The sequence below is a fragment of the Cetorhinus maximus genome, chromosome 14 (assembly GCF_964194155.1).
Source record: "Cetorhinus maximus chromosome 14, sCetMax3.hap1.1, whole genome shotgun sequence".
Classification (NCBI taxonomy): Eukaryota; Metazoa; Chordata; class Chondrichthyes; order Lamniformes; family Cetorhinidae; genus Cetorhinus; species Cetorhinus maximus.
Genome location: NC_135892.1, coordinates 28,125,413 through 28,140,026, shown reverse-complemented (window position 1 = coordinate 28,140,026; position 14,614 = coordinate 28,125,413). Strand labels below are relative to the sequence as shown.

General features: G+C 46.7%; 1 protein-coding gene and 1 pseudogene across 3 annotated transcripts in view; both read right to left on the bottom strand.

Annotated features, from left to right (window-relative positions):
* Positions 1-14,614, bottom strand: part of prkn (parkin RBR E3 ubiquitin protein ligase) — a 1,436,175-nt gene that overhangs the window by 1,112,650 nt on the left and 308,911 nt on the right. The gene's annotated exons all lie outside the window — the stretch shown is intronic.
* Positions 254-610, bottom strand: LOC144689564 (cytochrome c oxidase subunit 6C pseudogene; annotated as a pseudogene).

The window sequence follows — 14,614 nt, the reverse complement described above, 5'->3', positions numbered from 1 at the left end:
AGCCAGAACTGCAGATGCACCCGTGCTAACAGCATAGGGAGGTGGATTGCATTGCATTGCATTGAAATATATGACAACTCTTTGAAGACATTGGGCTGACACCCTGATGAATTCTGGGTCCTGACCCAACGCCTCAACTGAGTTGCGAGATTATTTTTAAATGCAAATGCCCTAATTGGACAGGAGGCAAGCTCGGCCAGAAGGGGGAGTTTGCTTTGCTTTGCGTTCGTGCTATGTTGGGGCCTGCTGTCGTATTTATACATCAGGTACAGAATGCACAAAGTATATTCTTTTGTCTCCATTTCCCAGTGTGTATTGGAGGAGCAATCCTGTCACTCGTTCCATGTTTCCTTTGCAAGAATTTACTTCTTTGGTTTCACACTTTCAAACACACCAGCATCCCTCATGGCTTCAAATACCTTCATGGCATCATATTTCTTATAGATGTCAGCATATGCTCTCTTCGTGGAATCATCTACTATGAACTTGAAGGTACCAGCTACAGCAAAGCTAAAGTAAAAGCCACAGCCAGGTGAAACCTAGACATTTGGCCAACAGGCCTCTCATTACAGGCTTGGCAATCACAGCAGAAGACATGGTTTACTCTCTATCCACAGTGTTCACCTGCCAGAGAAACCAGCCTGGCCAGGAGCTGGAACACAGAGTAAAGTGGCCATGCACGCAAAGTAAAGGTACAGCACTCAACCTGGCACAGGTTGACCCATCAAACTTCAGTTTTCCACAAACTCTCTGATCTTGCAATGAGCCCGATAAGTGGGCACTAACATACACCAGAATGTTCGGGTTCACTCATTTAGCCTTTGAAAATCCCATTCTTGCCCCTCCCTGGGCCATTGAATGCTCCTAAAGGAACTTAATGGGGCATTAATTAGTGGCGAGCAGGATTCCCATTCCCTCTTCACTGCTGGCCCTTCAAAAATTTCAAATTGTCCTGGAGGCATCATGGTCCTGAGAGGACCTCCAGAACCAGAATTTGGAATTGCGTTTGCACCAGGTCCCTCTCCATTTGGAAATCAGGGAACAATTGCATGAAGAGGGCACCGATTGTCATTTTAAGTTGGAACTGGCATGACTTTGTGGCACCACAAAGTTCATCAGGACATGTGCATGGTTTTACGTAGCTCTCCTCCCAGTTTTATCAAAATGAGCCCAGAAACTGAAAGTTGCAAGGGCCACTTTGTTGTAGATGGGACTAGAGGAGGACTCCTTGCTATACCCATGTAAGAGTGGTGTGGCCACAAGCATTGATCCTGCGTAGACGGAGGTTTGGACATGGTGAGTTGAATTTTACCAGCCCTTAAGGAAGGGATGGAGAGGTGGGGGGGTGGGGGCCATAAAATGGCAAGAGAAGGCAGGATTTGAAGTGTCCAATGTTTTCCCACCACCATGGCATTTCACCAGCAGCAGAGAAGGTGGCAGATGGCCCTCCCACCCAGAGGCCAATTATGCCTCTTATGACCAATTAATAGCTTCTTCCACAATCACTAGCATTTTATCTGTGGCGGTGGACCCTCTGCAGCGTGGGGTGACTGCCTGGTGAAACCTGGCAGCCTCCCTGTGGGCTCATGGATGTGGTGCCTCTTGCTGGGCACTCTGTGGCTGATGGAGGGGCCTCCAGTGGCAATGGCTTCCCCCACAGCAACAGCCCCCACCTGCCATCATGACCTCTGGCCCCCTAACCCGGCCTGCCTGACAGGCCCCGGCCTGTACAGCCTGTTCCGAGGACACCATCCATTACTGAATCCCCTGGTTGGTGCAGTCCCAGTAGCGGCCCCACTTCCAATTGGCTAGCAGCTCTTCGAGGTGGGTTACCATCTTTTAAAGGGAAAGGAGCTCCAACGGCAGCTCATCAGCTACATTACGCATAAATTGAAGCTGGGGGACTGTCAAATGACTGAGGTGGGCTTGCCCCTGCATTTCCAGCCTGTTGGTGGAGCCTCAGTCACCCTGACAAAATTCAACCCAGCATTTGATTTGGCTTTGCACCTACAGATGAAAGAAAGTAGAAAGAAATAACTTGTTTTTGTATAGTAGCCTTTCATGACCTCAGGACTTCCTAAAGGTCTTTACAGCCAATGAAGTGCTTTTGAAGTGTATGCACTGTTGTAACATAAGGAACTGCAGCAGCCAATTTGACAAATACAGTGAGATACATGACCAGATAATCAGTTTTAGTTGTTGGTTGAGGATTAAATATTGACCAGGTCTCTGGGGAGAACTTTGCACTCTTTTTCAAATAATGCCACGGGGAAGAATTTAATGTCCTCCCCTGTGATGAGTTTGGTGGCCGGAGGGCATTTAATCGGGCGGGAGGATGGTGAGTGGGAACCTCGCCGCCTTCGCCCTGATTAATTCCACGGTGGGAAGGAATGTGGATGGCCTTTCTGCTCCCACGCTAATTGAAACACTTAAGTGGGGAATTAATGTCCACTTAATAGTCTCAGCCCAGCAATGGGTAGGGGACTTGTAAAGTGGGAAGCTCGTAACGCAAACCCTGTTTTGGTTGCTTGCAGGTTTCCAGTTGAGGTCCCTTGTTCAAAGCCACTCAGTGTCTGAACGAGGGACCCGGCATCATGAAGAGGCGGGAAGGGGCCCCACTGAGAGGCATCCACCTCTCACCTTGCTACTGAACCCACTCCCATCCCCTCCCCTGGAAACCCCACCCTGTGATCTCCCTCCCACCCTTTAGGAAATCCTGAGGTCATGAAAGGCTGCAATACGAAAGCAATTGCTTTCTTTCTACTTTCTTTGATCTGTAGGTGCAAAGCCAAATCAAACGCTGAGCTGAATTTTGTCGGGGTGGCTGAGGGCTCTACCAACGGGCTGGAAAGCCAGGGACAAACCCACCTTGGCCATTTGACATCCCTCACGCCATCATTGACCTGTGGCCTGAGCCCTAAGTGTCTGATTGGCTGGTAGCTCTCGGTGGGTGGGACCTCCTCCCCAGGGGTCCTTGATCCCAAGGAAGGGCGCCACTGTCCAGTTAAGTGTCTGATTGACACGTAATGTGGCAGGCCTTCCTGAAAAGAGATGACGCAGAGCTCTCGCTGGCTTTCCAGCTGGCAGGCAAGAACCCCACCACCTATATGAAATTCCATCCAGGTGATTTATTGTGTTTATTGTGCCATGATCCTGCCAGATTGCAAATAGCATTTAAGTGGTTGGAAGGGTGGGACTCATTGGACTGAATTTTCAGGCCCCTCCGAGGTCAGGAATGAAGGCGGACAGGGCCTGAAATTTACGAGGCCAGCTGGCAAGCTGGTTTACTGATCCTGTTCCTGACGTCAGCCATCTTGTCCAATGCATGTTCAGAACCAAGGAAGGCCCACCACCCCGAGTTGGCAAGACAATTAAGTTCATTAAGATAAAAACAAAAAGCTAAAAGCTACTGCGGATGCTGGAAATCCAAAACAAAAACAGAATTACCTGGAAAAACTCAGCAGGTCTGGCAGCATCGGCGGAGAAGAAATCAGTTAACGTTTCGAGCCTTCATGGCCCTTCGGCAGAACTGAAGCATAGTTAGCAGAAGGGAGAAATATTTCTCCCTTCTCCTAACTATGCTTCAGTTCTGCCGAAGGGCCATGAAGGCTCGAAACGTTAACTGATTTCTTCTCCGCCGATGCTGCCAGACCTGCTGAGTTTTTCCAGGTAATTCTGTTTTTGTTTTTAAGTTCATTAAGAGCCTTGTTAACCACAGATGAAGGAAAGCAATTTGGATTTTCCAGCTGACCCCCAGTTTTTCGACAGGGGCGAGGAACACAGGTTAACTGCCTGGAGGCAATCATTCAGTGATAGGCTAAGGTGCCAGTGCTCCAGGCAGGCCTAATGGCCCTCCCAGCCTTCCTATGTGGGTGCAGCCAACCACTGTTCAGTAGAGGCTCCTACCACACCCCCACCCCAACCCCTCACAATAGTGGCCTGGCTGTTTTTTTGTACTTTTTAATTAAAGTTTGAAAAAGTAGCTGATTTGGCACCTTCCTGTTGAACTACCCACTCAGTTACCTACTTTTTACAGCAGCCAGATGCTCCTCTGAAGCTGGAAGACCTCTGAATGGTCCTTTAGCTTTGAGAGTCTGCCCATCATCCTTAATTGGACAGGGAGCCTATCTCTGTTCCCCAGTCAAAATTCCAGATCAGTGGCTGTTTCTCCCTGGGGATGGGTTCGAACTGGGACAAAATTCTAGCACCTGTTTCCCAACCCCCAGGCAAAAATACAGCCCTTTGTATCAGCTCCTGGTCTGTACATGATCTGGCTGAGAAAGATGAGACTTCATCTGTAGATTCCAGTCCCACCCCAGAGACTTGAGTACATAGTCTATGTTGGCACTTCAATGCAGTAATGAGGGAGTGCCACACTGTCAGAGATGTCATCTTTCTAATGAAATCTTTAACCAAGATCCAGTCTACCATGGCACTATTTTGAAGAGGAGCAGGAGAATTCTCCCAGTCTTCTGGTCAACATTGATCCTTCAATCAACATAACTGAAACTGATTATCTGGTCATTATCTCATTGCTGTCTGTGGGAGCTTGCTGTGTGAAAATTGGCTGCCACTTTTCCTACATTATAACAGGGATTACATTACAAAACTACTTCATTAGCTGCAAATAGCTTTGAACACCCCAAGATTGTGAAAGGTGCTATCTAAATGCAAGACTCTTTTTATGCATGTTGTATTCTGGAGTTGGGATAGTATATGCCCCTCCCATGCCAACACTGCTAATTGCATGGAGCTGCGCTTAAGCATGCCCACTGTTCTGGGTGAGAACAGGGTGCAGATATGAGGTGACAGTTTGGAAGCCCCAATGCATGCTTTCCTTTATGCCTTACTAACTAGAAGAGATGTTAGAATCCAGGGCCACAATGGTAACAATCTGAGCTTCCATCAACGCTGTCAGATTGTCACCAAAGGCTCCATAACTGGCAGCTCTTGCACTGTGCATGATGGTCACCACACACTCAATAATTGCCTGCATTGTTTCCAAGATCTGCACAATGTCCTCTCCATACTGTCCAACATTGTGTGCAGGCTTGCTGGCTAGCAATTCAATACACTGAAAAGTTGGTGGTGCACAGCCATTCGTCATCTTCTATAGGCTGAATCCTTGAAGTTTACAGCTCTACCCTCTGCAGCCAATTTTCACACAGCAAGATAAAGTTTTGCCCTCCGATGATCTAGATCCTGGCCTCTCCTATCCCCTTCCCTTGCTCCATGCATTTGTTCTTGGTGAATCTGACCTCTCTAACTGGCCCTCTAAATTGAACGCCAGTGTCTGAGCTGGTGCCTGCAAGGTTAAGGTCAAGTGACAATCTGCCTTCAGGACAGCTGGGCCGCTCTTGCTCGCCAGTAGCTGGGCCCATTACTTGGAATGGGCCTGAAGTGACAAGGATTAGCAGCTTTTTGATAATGGTTAGCAGAGACATTTGAGTGGCTGAAATGGCTCTCTTGGCAGTGTTTAGTCAAAGGATCCATTTTTTGAAGTAGGCTTCCAGAGATCATAGATCTTCAGTGAGTGTTTTCTCAATGTCCAGAAGTTCTTTAGCCTGGAAAGCCAGAGGAATATCATCAGCATATTTGAAGAGTGGTGACTTTGTGGGAGGGCTGTATGGTCACTAGTTTATATGTTGGTGTGAGGACTAATCCCTGTGGGAGCCCATTGTTTGTTATGTGTGGGTGGCTGATTTGATCGCCAAGGTGCACACAGAACTGTCGGTTGCTGATCATGGAATTGATTAGCTATAGGGTTTTCACACAGTAGATGATCTTGAAGAGTGTCATAGGCACAGGATAAGTCAGCAACAACGGTTCCTGTCTTTAGGCCTTTCAGAAATCTGGCCTCAATTTGTGAGGTCAGTGTCACAACCTGCTCAGAGCGGTTGCGGCCTATGCGAAAACTTGCCTGTTGTGGGTGGTATCACTGCTTCTAGGGTGGGACTTGGTCTGTTTATCAGAAGGTGTTCCAAAACCTTATGGGTTAGTTTTTACGGGGCACCATATTCCTCGCTCCCCCGACTGATAAATCGGTCGTCAACCTGCCCACCTAAACTTGGCTGCCTGCAGCAATATTATGTTGGGAGCGGCTTAGTATCAGAGCTTCAGAGTGGGACTGCTGCCACCATCTGGTAGGATGTCCCACCCTAGAGAGCTGTGTGGTTCCAACAGGTCGAGCAGTGGTCACTGCTGGGACTACAGGCAACCCCCAAGAAGAAGTGATGGAGCTCCGAGTCTAAGGTAAGTCTGGAATTTTGGACGGGCCTGGCTGGCAAACTCCAGCAAGGGTGGGGGTGAGAGTGGGGGGGGCCAGGTTTGAGATACCGGAGTGGGGAGGGTTAGAGGGGGGTGTGATCTTGGAGGAACACCTCCAATGATCATTGGGTACCTCCCAAAGGAGACGCCCACCCCCTTCCTGCCCAACAGCAGCCTCGCTGAAAGCTGCCGGGCTGCCCACCTTGCCTTCACTTTCCCCTGCCACAAATAAAATAGCGGCAGAGATTGGATGAGGCCCTTAAGTAGCCATCAATAAGCCTAAAGATGGACAGGCTGCCTGACTCTTTCCTTACCCATAATATGGGAAACAGGTTGAAGATGGGCAAGAAGGTGGCTGGAAGGCCATCCACTTTATTTTACAATCCTCCTTTTCATTCAGATATGCTGGTAGGGGGCCAAAAGATCCAGCCCTATAGGGCAATGCGTGGGTTGATGAGAGATTTGCTGGGCTTGACAATGGCCACAATCCTGGATTGGCGCCAGATGTTTGGAATGGTGCCTGTGCTGTGGATGTTGGTAAACAGCTTTGCTAGCCACTTCCTTCCATGTGATCCAATGTTCTTCAGGAATTCTGAGTGAATCCTATCAACTCCTGCTACTTTGTCTGACTTGTTTGCCATCAGGGCGCTGTCCACTTTTTCTTGTGCGTAAAGGCTTGAAAAGACTGCCTGCTTTTGGGCAGTCTTGAGAGCCTGCATCTGGGCTGTTTTTACCATCCACTTATCTTCCCTTTTGGCTAATGCCTCTTACTGATGTCATTGGAGTAAGGAGATGCATGGAGATGAGACCACGCTTGAGTGAGACTTGACAAAGTGTAGTTGGAAATTTGGTTCATGTGGGAATTTGGTGCAGAGGTGGAAAGACATGCTCCATTTTCTACCTTTTTTCAGCCTCCAGGAGCTGTAGAAGACACAAGTTGTTTCCCAGAAATAAAGGGCAACCTAGAGACAGTAATGAGAGTTTGAAGAGTTAGGTAGGTGAGTTTGTGGGTTCGGAGTATTCCAAAGAAAATTGAAGCGTGACATAACAGCAAAGAAGGTAAGTGATTTATTAGTTGGTGAATATTTTCTATTTTTCTCTTATCCAAATTATGGAATTTTAATCTGGGAAAGTATAACATTAATTGAAATAATAAGAGTAAAAATCTTCCAAAACTCAGGATTTATTAGTAAGGTTTATTTGTAGTACTAAGGTTTACTAGCAGTAGTGAAGCTTATTAGTAGTAGTGGGGTTTATTAATGATAAATTAACTAAGAATAATAAATTAATTAACACATAATGAAGATGGCGGGGAAGATGATGTGTTGTGGTTCTAGTATGTGGGAACTGGTGGATGCCAGTGTGATCCACAGCAAGCAGGTCTGCAGTAAGTTCCTGGGGCTCAAGGAGCTTTGCCTCAGAGGCAGTGAACTGGAGATTGAGCTACAGACACTGCGATGCATCAAGGAAGGGGAAAGTTACCTGGATACTTTATTCCAGAAGGCAGTCACACCTGTTAGGACAGGGTATTCTGATTTGGTCAGTGGCCAGGGACAGGAGGGTGTGACTGCATGTGAGGCAGGTAAGGGGGTCGAGAAGGTAGAAGTGGAGGAGCCTCAGCCCTTGCAGTTGTCCAACAGGGTTCAAGGTCCTTGAAGCTTGTATGGATGAAAGTGCAGGCTGCAAGGTGAATGAGCAAACTGACCATGACACCATGGTACAGGAAGCCACTCGGTGGGAGAGTAAATAGGAATGATTTTGTAGTATGGGACAGTATGGTCAGGGGGACAGACAGTTTTCTGTAGCCGAGAGTGAGTCCAGAAGGCTGTGTTGTCTGCCAGGTGCCAGGGTTCATGACATCTGCAGTGGGAGGAAGAGGATCCAGTTGTCGTGGTCCACATGAGTACCAATGACATTGATATGACTAGGAAAGAGGTTCTGCTTAGGGATTATGAGCAGCTAGGGCTAAATTAAAAAGCAGAACCTCAAAGGTAATAATCTCTGGACTATTATCTGAGCCACAACCAAATTGCATAGGGTAAATAAGATTAGAGAGATGAAGGTGTGGCTCAGACTGGTGTGGGAGAAATGAGTTTTGATTCATGGGACCCTGGTAAGGAAAGTGGGAGCTGTGCCGTTGGGATGGTCTTCTCCTGAACCATGCTGGGGCCAGTATTCTGGCGAGTTGTATAACTAAGGCAGTAGTGAGGGCTTTAAACTAAATAGTAGGGTGAAGGGCTCATGTGAGAGGAGATGTGATAAATTAAAGGGAAACAACAAGGTAATAGAGCAGGGTAGCAATTTGAGTAGTGATAAGCAGAGTATGACAGGAAAGGAAAGGGCATACAAACTTAACAGTGCACCAAGCAGAAAAGGTCAGAGTTTGCAAAAATAGTAAAAAGGCAGAGTTAAAGGCTCTGTATCTGAATACACACAGCATTTGTAACAAAGTGGATGAATTGTTAGAACAGATAGAAATACATATATATGACCTGATAGCCATTACAGAAACATGGTTGCGAGGTGACCAAGGCTGAGACCTGAATATTGAAGGATATTTAACATTTTGAAAAGGCAAGAAGCTAGGAAAAGATGATGGGATGGTTCTGTTAATTAAGGGTAAAATTAGTACAGTAGTGAGAGATAGCCTTAGCTTGACAGAGCAGGATGTAGAATCAGTTTGGGGAGAGATAAGAAATAGGAAAGGTAAGAGGTCACTTGCAGGAGTATTTTATAGGCCCACCATCAGTAGTTACACTGTAAGACAGAGTGTACTGGAAGAAATAAATGGGGAGTGTAAGAAAAGTACTGCAATTATCATGGGTGACTTTAATCTACCTGTAAATTGGATGAATCAATTTGTCAAAGGTAGCCTGGAAAATTACTTCAAAGACTGTATTTGGGACAATTTCTTAGAGCAGTAAATTCGAGCACTAACCAGGGAGCAGACTATTCTAGCCCTAGTAGTGTGCAATGAGACTGGATTAATCAATAAGCTTGTAGCAAAGGAGCCTCTAGGCATCAATAATCATAACATAACAGAATTTCACATTCAGTTTGAAGGTGAGAAGTGTGGGTCTAAGACTAGTGTTTTAAACTTAAATAAAGGTAATTATAAGAGTATGAAGGCAAAATTGGCTAAAGTGAACTGGGAAACAAGATTAAAAGGTAAGATAGTGGAGATGCAGTGGTAGACTTTTAAGGAGATATTTAATAATGCTCAGATTACTAGCTAGAAATATAAAAGCAGATAATAAGAGCTACTACAAGTATTTAACAGGAAAAGAACAACTAAAATGAGTGCTGGTCCTCTAGAGAGTGAGTCCGGTGAATTCATAATAGAAAACAAGGAAATGGCGGAAGTGTTGAACAGGTATTTTGTGTCTGTTTTCACTATGGAAGACTTAGCGAACTTTCCAAAGATACTTGAAAATCAAGAGGCAATAGGTAGTGAGGAGCTAAAAACAATCACTACCACCAGGGAAAAGGTTATGGGAAAACTATTAGAACCAAAGGATGACAAGCCTCAGGACCTGATGGCTTACATCCTGGGGTCTTAAAAGAAGTGGCTGCAGAGATAGTAGAGGCATTGGTTATAATCTTCCAAAATTCCTTAGATTTTGGAAGGGTCCCAGTGGATTGGAAAATAGCAAATGTAGCACCTTTATTAAGGAGATAGATAGAAAGCAGGAAACTATAGGCCCATTCGCCTAACACCGGTCATTGGGAAATTGCTAGAATCCATTATTAAGGAGTATATTGCAGGATACTTAGAAAATCATAAAGGGATCAGGCAGACGCAAAATGGTTTTGTGAAAGGAAAATCATGTTTAGAGTTCTTTGAGGAATTAACAAGCAAGGTGGATAAAGGGGAACCTGTAGATGTGGTGTATTTGGGTTACTAAAAGGCTTTTGATCAGATGCCACTTCATAGGTTACTATACAAAATAAGAGCTCATAGTGTAGAGCAGTGTTCTCCAACATACAGCCCGTGGGCCACAGTCCAGCCTGCCTAAGGTTTTTATTCAGCCTGGCAACCGCCGTGGTGCTTCCTTTAAAAATGGAAGGTACCATGTTGTAAGTTACCTTAAAGTTTGAATTTCCCCAAGGATTCATGGATCTTCCCGCCAGCTTTTCCCAATGGCAATATTTAAAAGTAAAGAATGGGCGCAGGGGCCGAGTCTGTGGGGCTGGAACCAGGTTAGTGATTGGGACGGGATTGGGAGCTGGGGTGGAACAGTCCAGAAAATGGCCTCAATCGTGAAGAAAGTGGCGAGTGTGAGAGAGAGAGGGGGAAGGGGTTGAAAGAGAGAGAGAGTGGGAGGGAGGGAAAGACAAAGTGTGGGAGAGGGATAGAGCAAGGGGGGAGAGTGAAAAAGAGAGGTAGAGGCAATGGGGGAGAGAAAGAGGGTGACAGAGAGAGGGAGGGGAGAGAGGTAGGGGAGAAAGGGGGAGGGGAGGGAGAGCAAGAGAGGGATGGGCAGAGAGAGGAGAGAGAGAGAGAGAGAGAGGGACAGGGAGGCAGAGAGAAAGGGGGAGGGGGAGAAAGGGTGGGAGGGAGAGAGAGGGGGGAGGGGGAGGGAGAGATAGAGTGGTGGAGAGAGGGGGGGGAGAGCAGGAGCAAGGGAGAGTGTGGGAGAGGGAGAGAGTGAGAGTGAATCTGGGAGAGAGAGTGGGGGAAGAGAGGGAAGGTGAGATGGGGAGGGGAGAGATAGCTGGAGAGAGAGAGATGGAGGGGGAAAGAGAGAGCAGGGGAGGGAGGGGGGAGAGAGAGAGCGAAGGGGAGAGAGAAAAAGAGGGGAGGGAGGGAGAGCGAGAGGGAGGGGGAGAGAGAGGAAGGGAGGAAAGTGAGAGAGAAATAGAGATAGAGAGAGAAAGGGAGTGGGAAGAGAGAGGGAGGGGGAAAAGAGAGGGGAGAGAGAGGAGGGGAGGGAGAGGCAGGGAGGAGCGAGAGAGCAAGGGGAGAGCGAGATGGGGAGAGAGAGAGAGAGAAAAAGAGAGGAGAGAGAATTGAGAGTGAGGGAGGGGAGAGAGAGACAATAGGGAGAGAGGGATGGGAAAAGAGAGAGGGGGAGAGGGATGGGAAAGAGAGAGGGGGAAAGAGACAAATGGAGGTGAAAGAAAGAGGAAGGGGAAAAGAGAGAAAAAGAGAGGGAGAGAGAGAGAATGGGGAGAGAGAGAGAGATAGGGGATAAAGAGGGAGATGGAGAGGAGTGAGAAATGGAGGGTGTGAGAGGGATGGAAGGGAGAGAGAGAGAAAAAGGAAGGGTGGGCGAGAGAGGGAGGGAGAGGGAAAGAGAATGGGTTGAGGGAGAGGGGTTAGAGAGAGAGAGGGAGTAGAGAGAGAGAAGGGGAAGGAGTGAAAAAGAGGGGGGAGAGTCAACGTGACCCCTCCCACCTCCCACTTATATAAACTCTTCAGCAACCTGTCTGCTGCCAGCAACACCACCACCCCTCCCCACTCATATGGATCCATCAGTATCCCGAGCTCCTATGGTCGCGCCAGCACCTTCCAACACCCACCTCCCCCATTCAATGTGTCACTGGCCCCATGATTGAGAAAAAATTGAAATGTGACCCCTCATGCGAAAATGCAGGATACCCCTGGTGTAGTAAGTAACATATTAGCATGGATAAAGAACTGGTTAGCTAACAGGGAGCATATAGTACAAATAAAAAGGTCTTTCTCGGGTTGGCAAGCTGTAACTAGTGGAGTGCCACAGGGATCAGTGCTGGGGCCTCAACTATTTACAATCTTTATATCAATAACTTGGATGAAGGGACTGAATGTGTGATAGCTAAATTTGCCGATTCCACCAAGTTAAGTAGGAAAGTAAGCTGTCAAGAGCAAGTAAAGAGTCTACCAAGGGTTGAAGGCTAAGTGAGTGGGCAAAAATTGGTAGATGGAGTATAATGTGGGAAAATGTGAACTTGTCCACTTTGGCAGGAAGAATAGAAAAGCAGTATACTATTTAAATGGAGAGAGATTGTAGAACTCGGTGGTACAGAGGGATCTGGGTGTCCTGGTACAATGGAAATGGAATGTTCGCATTTATTGTAAGGGGAATGGATTTAAAAGTAGGGAAGTTTTATTACTCCTGTGCTGGGCGTTAGTGAAATCACATCTGGGCCAGAATTTTATGCTCCCCACCCCCTCCCCCGGCAGGTTCTGAGACAGGGTGGGGCAGGGAGCATCAAATTGCATGGACGGGATTCCCTCCGGGATCCCACCCGCCCTGACCTGGTTGCAATTTTATGCTGGGGTGGGCAGGGCCTTGGACAGGAAGCCCTGCCTTGCCCTAATTAATAGCCACTTAAGGACCTTTTCCACCCAGCCTCAATTTTTAGGCTGGCAGGTGGATGATAGATCAGGGGGGGCAAACCCAAAATTGAACAAAGTTCGATCTCTGGTGGGAACTGAGGGGGTGGCTCCTCCATCAGAAGCCCCCTTCTGGCTGGGGAGCGCCTTCCCCTTAGGGCCCTCTGAACCCCCCCGTCCTCCCTCCTCCCCCTGACCTATCCCCCCAAGACCCCAATCACCCCTATCACAAACCCCCTGTCCTTCCCTACCTTCCCACCCCACCCCACCCCACCCCTTGTCCCTGCCACTCACCTCTTCTCCGGTTCCCAACACTTAGTTCCAGGTAGCTAGCTGCAGTGCCTCTTCTGGCTACTGCAACTTTGTTCCTGGAATGACAGGGAGCTGCTGGCCAATCGGATTCGCCGGCAGCTCTCCAAGGCGGGACTTCTCCCTGTGACGGGCGTTAGCCCTGCCTTCTGCCAATCAAAGCTCATTAGAGCATGAAATGGCATCGGGCCTGCTGGAATTGGCAGGGATGTGTTCCCTGCTGACTCTTCGGATGATGGGGACTGAGCCCCCACCATCCTGAAAATTCTGGCCCTAGAGTACTGTGTACAGTTTTGGTCTCTTTATTTGAAAAAGGGATATAATTGCATTAGAAGCAGCTCAGAGAAGGTTTACTCAAGTTCGGAAGAATGAGGGGTGATCTTATTGAAACATATAATATCCTGAGAGGACTTGATAGGGTGGAGACCAGGAAGAATTTTCCTTTTGTGAGGTAGATTAGGATTTGGGGACACAGTTTAAAAATCAGAGGTCTCCCTTTTAAGACAGAGATGAGGAGAATTGTTTTCTCTTAGAAGGCCATTAGTCTGTGGATTTTTCATCCTCAGAAAAAGTGGAGGCCGGGTAATTGAATTTATTCAAGGCTGAGTTAGGTAGATTTTTGATAGACCAGGGAGTCAAGGGTTATGAGGGGCAGACAGGAAAGGGGCGTTGAGACCACAATCAGATCAGCCATGATCTTATCAAAAGACAGAGCAGGCTTGAAGGGCCAAACAGCCTACTCTTGCTCCTAAGTCCTATGTTCCTATCAGCCACTACACCGATTTTGCGCCATTTTCAGTACTTATAACTTAATCTGACCCTGAATTGGTATCCATCAAATTAACGATATCATTGCTGAACAATTGAAGCTACTCAATATAAATAATTACTTGTGTTGAATTATTTCCCTCACAAGTTACATAGGAATATAGCAGACAGTATTTTGCAAAGATGTAGCACACTCAGGGGGGTTAGATGACATCGCATGATTTTTGAGTCCTTTACAAGGTTATTCAAGTTACAACCTTGAACATGGCCAGTTTTTTATGCCATATGTCCACGTTTTCTACTTCCTAAATTTTGGTATTTGGAGCTCTTTCGTTACTGTACCAATTCCCCCCTAATTGCCAATGTTATTCGTACTCAGTTTTGACTTGTGGTTTTATTATACAATTATGATTGTTGACAGTTTCACAGGAAAATAGTTTTCTCACATGACAGGACAGCAGTGTTTTTTGGGGAATTATAGTACTTCTCTTTGTGTTAAATATACATATAAGATCTATTCTAAAGGTAACACATTTTCAACTCACAAGTCCCAAAGAAAAATGCAGATTTGAAAAACAAACTGAAATTTCTGTATTCAACCCATTGCCCTGTGCATTAATCAGTGACCTCACAAAAATCTATTTTTCTGTTATTGTCCTATACATTTCCTGCCTCTGCTGTCCCCACTAACTGATTACACTGTCAATCAAACGCAACTCTCAAGCTGAGCACAAGTGAATAGAGGCCCCAAGCAGTGAGCAGCAGTCCTCCAAAGACCTGTCATATTAACATAAATAGGCCCCTGTTGTGACCAAATCATTTCTCTCAGCAATAACAGCCACTGTTTCTTTGTTCCAGTCTGCTATTTTTTAACTGAATACTATTTTTGTAAAAATTTAGCACTCTCCAGAATAAGGCCCTACAACAGTGCAACGCTCGATTATTTAGAAG